Below are 8805 nucleotides of genomic sequence, written 5' to 3'. Positions count from 1 at the left end.
TATCTCTCCCAAATTATCCATAAAGACGTTGTTTATGAACTCTTCTTGTTGCTCACTGTAATCATCTTCTGAGATTGGTAAGAAGTCATCTTAATTGAGCAATTCCATAATGCTACCAGTTCAACCTTGATCTTCTTCAGTTTTCTTCCAATGGACTTGAAGTGTGTTTTGACTGGTGGTTTGAATGTTGATTTGGCTACTTTCTTCAAGGAAGTTTGATTTTCTAGGTTAGGTATTTTAGTAGAGAATTGGTTGTGAGTTTGAAGAGGTATTTAGGCTTGGTGGCGTGAGTGGTTTGAGTTTTTGTTTTTCTAAGGATTTGGTTTGAAGTTTGCAGAATTGTAGATGTTTGGCTTATTGGTGTTTTCTTTATGTCCTTCCTATCTTTTTTGTTCTTATTCTTATCTCCATCATTATCCCTCCCTTTCTTCTCATCTTTGCTACTCTTTGCATCCTTATGACTCTCACTGCTTTTACTATATTGACTTGGATTTGAGCCAAAAGATTTATGTTCATTTTTTTTTTGCTCATCATCATCCTTGTCATCATTTTTGTCATTGATAGCAGTTATTGGTAGCATGGTCTCATCATTTTGAATATACCTCCCAAAGATAGTGATCATTTTCAAATCATCATGCTTGATCTTCTTCACCTTCAATGTTGTGTCAATCACCATCATCAGCTTTTTGTTCTTCATGATACAATGCTTAGGAATTAGAAAATGCCTGCATTTATCTGTAGTTGGGCATATGTAAGCCATTCCCTTATTATGTTTGAGATATGTCTCAGGCTAAGCTCCTTCTTTGCCTACTTTGAGTTCCCTTAGCAATTGAGTGTCTTCTGGAATCATCACCCTGACTTTATTGATGAAGATATCCTATTCTGATGCTCTCTTAGATTTAAGAAATTCTAGTGAGACCTGCATGCACATATCAACTCCAGTGTCCTTAATGTTGACAATAATTCTTTTTTCCCTTAGCATGTCCCTGGTGACCAAAAGCACCCTCAAGAAATTTATGTTTCTGTCAACAACCCTCTTGTATGTATGATGGTTGTGGTTCACTGAGACTCTAAGGAATTCTAGAAACTCACTAAACTCTTTGTCAAAATAAGGACCGTCAACTGCCATCTTGAGTCTCTCTTCTATACCAACTTCTGCTTGATGTAAAGATCTGAGCTTGGCTTTCATCTCCCCTTTAGTCTTGTTATTAGGTTGAATAAGGGTTTGAGATATTTGAGCTCCGACAAATTTATGGAGTTTCTTGAAGGGGAACATACTTGTCTGCATTTGAAAATAATATTGGGAGTCTATCAATGACTTGATGTCATTTTGATGACTTTGAACTTGAGATGTGAGTTGGTTGACTTGAGTAACAATATTTGAGTTTAAAGCTTGAAGTTCAATCACTTGAGCTTGAAGAGTTTGGATTTGTTGGGTTGAAGAAGTAGAAGGTGTACTGGTAGAGACTCCACTGCCAAAACTTCCCTGCACCACCCTCTTTATCTCTTCTATCATCAAAGCAAATGGTTCATATATAGGCTTGTGAAGTTGATCTAGCTTGACTTTAGTATCATTATTATGAGAGATTTGACTCTACAGATTTATGTGTAGTGCTTGAAAAGACTCATTCATCTGTTTGATGCTGGATTCTATTCCTTTGAGATTGAAGGTGGCCAGCTTCTCAGAAAATTTGTTGAACTTATTTTTAATCTCTATCTGACCTGGGAGGAGCTCATCAAATCTTGACCTCACTATCTCTTTTAGACTTCCTTGATGACCATTTAGAGTCTTCTCTAGTGCTTTACCAATACATTAAAAGGCTTTGAGTTGTCCTTGTTAGACCTTTGTGATGGCATCATAAACTTCTGAGAAGTAAGCACCTTGGGATTTCTACCTAAAATGGTGACATACTCCCCCTAAACCTTGCCAGAGTTTCCTCCATGTTAATGCTGAAAGTTTTGGACAACCAAGCATCAACATTGCCATCCTGTTGAGCTTCATCTACTATCTTTGCATGTTGTTCTTCAACATCTTCCTTGTAAGATAACAAAATAGCTTGATAATCCTGATTTGGCATGTCAAAAATGAGCAATTGTTGAGCTATATTGGCAAGTCCTTCAAGCTGATCCACAAGCATATCATTCACAGAAGTGGGTTGAGCTTTGGTGTCTTGGATCCAGGTGGCTAGAAGTTTAGGTGGTGGTTGAGTAGAGGTGGAGGGTAAATCAGGGTTTGGTGGTGTAATGGTTGAGGTATGTGAAACACCTATGATAGAAGTCACAGTTGGATTTAGTGTGAACTATGGTTGTGATAGTATTTTGTGATCCTTTATTTGAATTGAAGGGGAGTTGACCAGGTTACTGTCCTGTATTATGAACACAAACCTTTGTTCTGCATGCAAAGAACTGGCACTTGAATGTTCTTGAGTACTTGCCTCCTTATTAGATGGATCATTGGCAGTGGGACTCCTAACATCAATTGTCAAAGAAATTTCAGCTAAGATTTTGACGGAAATTGTCCTTCTAGATAAACCTCCAATTGAATTGGAGAGGATTTGAGTAGCTCCCCCTTAAGAGTACTACCCTCAAACCTTAAAGCCTGTGAAAGCTGTTGTGCACATGATTCCTCAGTATTGAACAAAGATTACCACTCAACAGTGACATCTTGTTGAGTGGTACTATTGAGTGGTCAACTCTATCTTTTTCTTCTTTGGTTTCTTGACCAGGCGACTTAATTCCTCACTTTGTTCCTCACCAATTTCATCGATTACATCTAGCTTTATCTGCTTTATCTTCTTTTTACTAGCTCCGCCCTTTTGAGAGGATGAAGCAGTTGATTTGCTAGCATCTATGGGCTTAGAAGAAATTGTTTCAGCTATGGAGGCTCTTGTGGGTGTGCCTATATTTGTACTTTTACAGGACCAGAAGCCATAGATGTAAAAGTAATGGCAGTACTTCTTATGTCAGGCATAGGATAATGGTGTTGAGTGGCATTTATGTCACTTTATAACGCCCTGTAAAGCTTTGAATTGGAATTTTGTACTCATGTTATTGGTGTTTTTAATGTGTTTCGTAGTGTTTTTGCATTTCAGACTTATAACAGGAATACATCTGAATTGGCATTGATTTGATGTTAATATGGTGTTAGGATGATGTCTAGAACAAAAGCTCATGAAAAGACCAACTCAAATCAGCAAGAAAAGAAGATGTCCGAAAATTTTCCAGAGAGTCAGCGCCCGCGCTGTAGAAGTCCGCGCCCGCTCCGGGATGGCAGAAGTACAGCACACCCACGTTGTAGAAGCGCACAGCCGCGCTGGGATGGTAGAAGTACAGCGCGCCCGCGCTGGACAAGCGCGCGGCCGCACCGGGTCGGAATTTTAGAATCCTGATTCTCCTCTGATTTTGATCCAGAAGACTTCTAGTCTGTATGGGATGCTATATATACATAACTTAAGGTCGTTTTTCATAACAGGACGTACTAGAGCTTAAAGAGAAGGCGTAAGAAGACTGTAGATCACAATTCAACCGAGGCGAAGAGGATCTAGATTATTCTTGTGATTCTTTGTTTTAAGTTGTAAATTTGGATGCGAGTTTTCTTATTCATGAACCTATACTCTTGTTTCGTACTTGGTTTATTATTTATTCAATATAAAGACTACGTTTATTATATCATGCTTTCATCGGAACCCACATTGATGATGAGTCTAATTATGGGCTAATCATTATCGTGGGGTTCTAACGGATTTATTTATGGATTTCTTTAGTTAATTTGTTTCGATGCCTTAGTGTGTAGTGATTGAATGATAACCTAGTATTGGTTGTGCTAATTTGTCTTATGAGCATCGTGAAATTATAAGATAACGTGTTAATCGTTAATAAAGCGAAAGTGAATTTAAGGGTTTAGAACTTGTCATGCTAGCATAGGTTCATGTATTTGATATGCATGATTCGTCGGTAATTTTAACCATCTTACTTGCCCTATGTAATCAAGATAGATAACTTGTACATTAAACCGTTATATTGTCAAATTCTATAGACATATAGGGTCCTAATATAATTGGTGTCTATTCAGCTTTTGTCTCTTTTGTGGATGTCTGGTAGTATGGTATTCGTGCAATGAAAGTTAGTGTTTATCAGTTTCATGTTATCTGATTAGTGTCATCACCATTGCATGCTAAGGTTAAGAATGAAAAAGATATTAAATGAAGTATTTAATGAAGTTAGAATCCCATGTTTTTGTCATATAGTATTCAACTCTCTTTACTCTCTTAGTTAATGTTATTTAGTATAATCCCTTAGTTAATCTTAGTTATAAATAATCTCAATTTATTATTCGTCTTAGCATTGGATAATAGCTATACCATTGTTGCATAAATACATTGATTGAAATTAACCTAAACCAGTCCATGTGGGAATGAACTAGAATTAATTCTATATTACTTGCAATCACGTATACTTGTGTGAATATTAGTGCATGTTTCAGCTCTAACAAGTTTTTGGTGCCGCTGCCGGGGATTTTCGGTGTTAATTTTTAGTTTATGTGTTTGTCATCATTGGTTGTTAAAGTCTAGTGACTCGGACATTGTTGCTTACTTATTTCCTTGTCGTGTTTCAGGTAATCTAGCGAGTGTGTATGCATACATGTTCTCGGTCTCGTAAGAGAACACTGGATCAAACTGAGGAAAAAATTATAGTAGAGGAAAAAGTTGAAGAAGAGATCTTAGTTGAGAAGGAAGAAGAAGAACTTATTGCAATGGGAGAACCAGAAGCGAATCCGAAGGCTTTGATGGATTACTCTCAACCGAAGATCAATGATATTCAGTGTATCATTGTTTGACCAACCATCTCGGCTAACACCTTTGAGATCAAGTCGAGCACGATTCAGATGATACATAACTCAGTTTAGTTTGGGGGTTCTCCGACAGAAGACGCTAACATGCACATCAGAGATTTCATCTGCAACACTTTCAAGTTCAATGGAGTTTTTGAAGATGCTATTAAGTTAAGACTTTTCCCATTTTCTCTGAGGGATAAAGCGAAGTGCTGGTTACATTCTCTACCACCAGGGTCAATCACCAAATAAGAGGATCTTGCTAAAAAGTTCTTAACTAAATTCTTTCCTATGGCGCAGACTGCTGTAATCGGAAACACACTTACTCAATTTGCTCAAAAATCTGGAGAATCGTTATGTGAGGCTTGGGATCGTTACAAAGAGATGCTTAGAAAGTGTCATCACCATGGGATGCCTGACTGGATGATTATTAACTGCTTCTATAATGGTTTGAGTTCTAGTTCTAGACCCATGCTTGATGCAGCATCAGGAGGAGCCTTGTGGGCTAAAAGCTACGATGAAGCTTATGAATTGATTGAACTGATGGCTACTAATGAATACCAGAATCCTACTCAGAGACTATCTCAGGGAAAGGTAGCAGAAATTCTGGAGTTAGAGACAGCTTTTGCTATAGCTGCTCAGCTTAAGGCTTTAACGATGAAGGTAGATTCTTTGGCTAATTATGGAGTTAATCAGATCACTAGTGTCTATAAGCTTTGTGTTGGTGCCCATGAGATGGAGCAGTGTGCTATTTCTAGTGAATCAGCTCAGTTCGTGAGCAACTTTCAGAGGTCGCAACAACCTGTGCCAGCCACCTATCATCCCAACAACCACAATCATCCTAACTTTAGCTGGAGCAACACTCAGAATGCGGTTCACCAGCCTTATCCGCAGTATCAATCAAAGCAATACAACCCCCTAGTTTTCAGCAACCGCAATATGCACCAAGGCAACAACTCCAACTGTAACAGTCTAATGAAAAATCTGAATTGGAGGAGTTGAGGCTCATATGCAAGAGCCAAGCGGTTTCTATCAAGACCTTGGAGAATCAAATTGGGAAAATTGTCAATGCCTTACCAAATCGTCAACCTGGTACACTCCCTAGTGATATTGAAGTTCCAGGAAAGAGGGAAGCTAAGGAGTAGGTAAAGGAAATTACATTGAGGTCTGGGAAGGTTACAAATTCCGAACACTCTCAAGTTTCGAATGAAGAAGCTGTAGCTGAAGAAGAAGTGCAGAAGGAAGCAGAATTGGAACCAAAGAAGACTACTGTTGAACACACTCCTCCTGAGGGTAATACAAGGGAGAAGCAGATCTATCATCCACCTCCCTTTCTTAAGAGGCTGCAGAAGAAAAAGCTGGATAAGCAGTTTGAGAAGTTTTTGGAGGTGTTCAAGAAACTTCACATCAACATACCTTTTGCTGAAGCGCTTGAACAGATGCCTAGTTATGCAAAGTTTATGAAAGGTATACTTTCTCAGAAAGTGAAACTTGATGACTTAGAGACCATTTCTCTCACGGAGGAATGCAATGCTGTGCTACAACAGAAGTTGCCTCTTAAGCTTAAGGATCCTGGAAGCTTCACTATTCCTTGCACCATTGGAAAAATGTCATTTGACAAATGCTTATGTGACTTGGGAGCTAGCATCAATCTGATGCCTTTGTCAATCTTCAAGAAGTTGGATTTACATGATCCAAAGCCTACTTATATGACCTTGCAGTTGGCCGATCGTTCTATTAAATATCCACGAGGCATTGTGGAGGATGTCTTGGTCAAGGTGGATAAACTCATCTTTCCTGCCAATTTTGTAATTCTTGATTTTGAGGAGGATAAGAAGATTCCCATAATCTTGGGAAGACCTATCTTGGCTACTGGTCGAACCTTGATAGATGTGTAGAAGGGTGAGCTCACCATGCGAGTGCTGGATCAGGATGTAACTTTTAATGTGTTAAATGCCATGAAATTCCCTACGGAAAATGAGGAGTGCTTAATGGTGGAGTTGGTCGATTCATTGGTTACTACAGAACTTGATCAATTGCTAAAGTTAAATGCCTTAGAAAAGGCCTTGTTGGGGAATTTAGATAGTGAAAAAGATAAAAGTGATGAGCAGTTGCAATATCTGAATGCTTCTCCCTGGAAGAGAAAGATGGATATGCCTTTGAATCTCTTTGAATGGAGGAGCTAAATAAATCTCCAAAGCGCCGCAAGCCATCTATTGAGGAAGCTCCTACACCTGAGCTTAAACTATTGCCTGAACACTTAAGGTATGCTTTTTTAGGTGATGCATCTATTTTGCCTGTGATTATTGCATCTGACCTTTCAGTAGTAACAAGGAAAAACTCTTAAGGATTCTGAGAGAGTTCAAATCGGAAATTGGATGGACTATAGAAGATATCAAGGGAATCAACCCTTCTTATTGCATGTATAAAATTCTGCTAGAGGAAGGTAGCAAGCCTACTGTTGAGCAACAGAGACGGCTTAATCTGATCATGAAAGAAGTGGTGAAGAAGGAAATTCTTAACTGGATAAATGCAGGTATCATCTATCACATTTCTCACAGTTCATGGGTGAGTCCAGTTCAATGGGTGCCGAAGAAAGGAGATATCACGGTAGTAGTTAATAAGAAGAACGAGCTCATTCCTACTCGAACAGTCACGGGGTGGAGAGTTTGCATGGAATATAGAAAGATGAATAAGGCCATGAGAAAGGATCACTTCCCTCTGCATTTTATTGATCAGATGCTTGACAAGTTGGCTGGGCACGAGTATTACTGTCTTCTGGATGGCTATTCTGGCTGTAATTAGAATTGCATTGCTCCAGATGATCAGGATAACATTACGTTCACTTATCCCTTTGGTACTTTTGCTTTCATAAGAGTTTCTTTTGTGTTGTGTGGAGCACCGACCACATTTGAGAGATGTATGATGGCTATCTTCTCTGACATGATTGGTCAGAATGTGGAGGTGTTCATGGATGATTTCTCTGTCTTTGGTGATTCTTTTGATGAGTGCTTGCAAAATCTTAGAGACGTTTTTAAAAGTTTTGTTGAGATCAATCTGGTTCTCAACTGGGAAAAATGTCACTTTATGGTGCGACATGGCATTATTTTTGGTCACAAGGTCTCAAGTAAAGGTCTTGAGGTGGACAAAGCCAAGGTGGGGGTCATTGAAAATCTTTCTCCACCAATTTATGTCAAGGGGATTCGCAGTGTTCTTGGTCATGCGGGTTTCTATAGGCGGTTCATCAAGGACTTCTGAAAAATCTCTAAACCCTTGTGCAATCTTTTGTAGAAGGATGTCCCGTTCAAGTTTGATGATGAGTGCCTAGCTGCATTTGAGTTCTTGAAGAAGAGTTTGATCACGGCACATGTCATAACTGCACCGGATTGGAATGAACCTTTTGAGATGATGTACGATGCAAATGACTATGCAGTTGGAGCAGTTCTTGGGAAGAGAAAGAACAATATATTTCATGTGGTCTCCTATGCTAGTAAGACCCTCAATGGTGCTCAACTGAATTATACTACTATGGAGAAAGAACTTTTGGCAATTATCTACGGTTTTGAGAAGTTTCGATCTTATTTGCTTGGGACGAAGGTGACAATTTTTACTAATCGAGCTGCGATTCGATATCTCGTCTCAAAGAAGGACTCGAAGACAGCGTGTGGCCGCGCCGGGTCGGGATTTCAGAATCCTGATCCTCCTCTGATTTTGATCCAGTAGACTTCTACTCTGTATGGGCCGCTATATATATACATAACTTAAGGTCGTTTCTCATAACAAGACGTACCAGAGCTTAAGGAGAAGGCGTAAGAAGACCGTAGAGCACAATTCAACCGAGGCGAAGAGGATCTAGTTTATTCTTGTGATTATTTGTTTTAAGTTGTAACTTTGGATGCTAGTTTTCTGATACATGAACCTATACTCTTGTTTCGTACTTGGTTTATTATTATTCAGTATAAAGACTATGTTTA

At 39.0% G+C, this 8805-nt stretch overlaps 1 non-coding gene across 1 annotated transcript; it reads right to left on the bottom strand.

Moving 5' to 3' along the window:
• Positions 1-5137: 5137 nt before the first annotated feature.
• On the bottom strand, positions 5138-5244 carry LOC141681746 (small nucleolar RNA R71). Its single transcript, XR_012559170.1, has one exon. It is a non-coding gene; the product is annotated as a small nucleolar RNA R71 (small nucleolar RNA).
• Between the last annotated feature and the right edge of the window lie 3561 nt (positions 5245-8805).

The sequence above is a fragment of the Apium graveolens genome, chromosome 8 (assembly GCF_009905375.1).
Source record: "Apium graveolens cultivar Ventura chromosome 8, ASM990537v1, whole genome shotgun sequence".
NCBI lineage: Eukaryota > Viridiplantae > Streptophyta > Magnoliopsida > Apiales > Apiaceae > Apium > Apium graveolens.
This window is presented reverse-complemented; position numbering and strand designations above follow the sequence as displayed.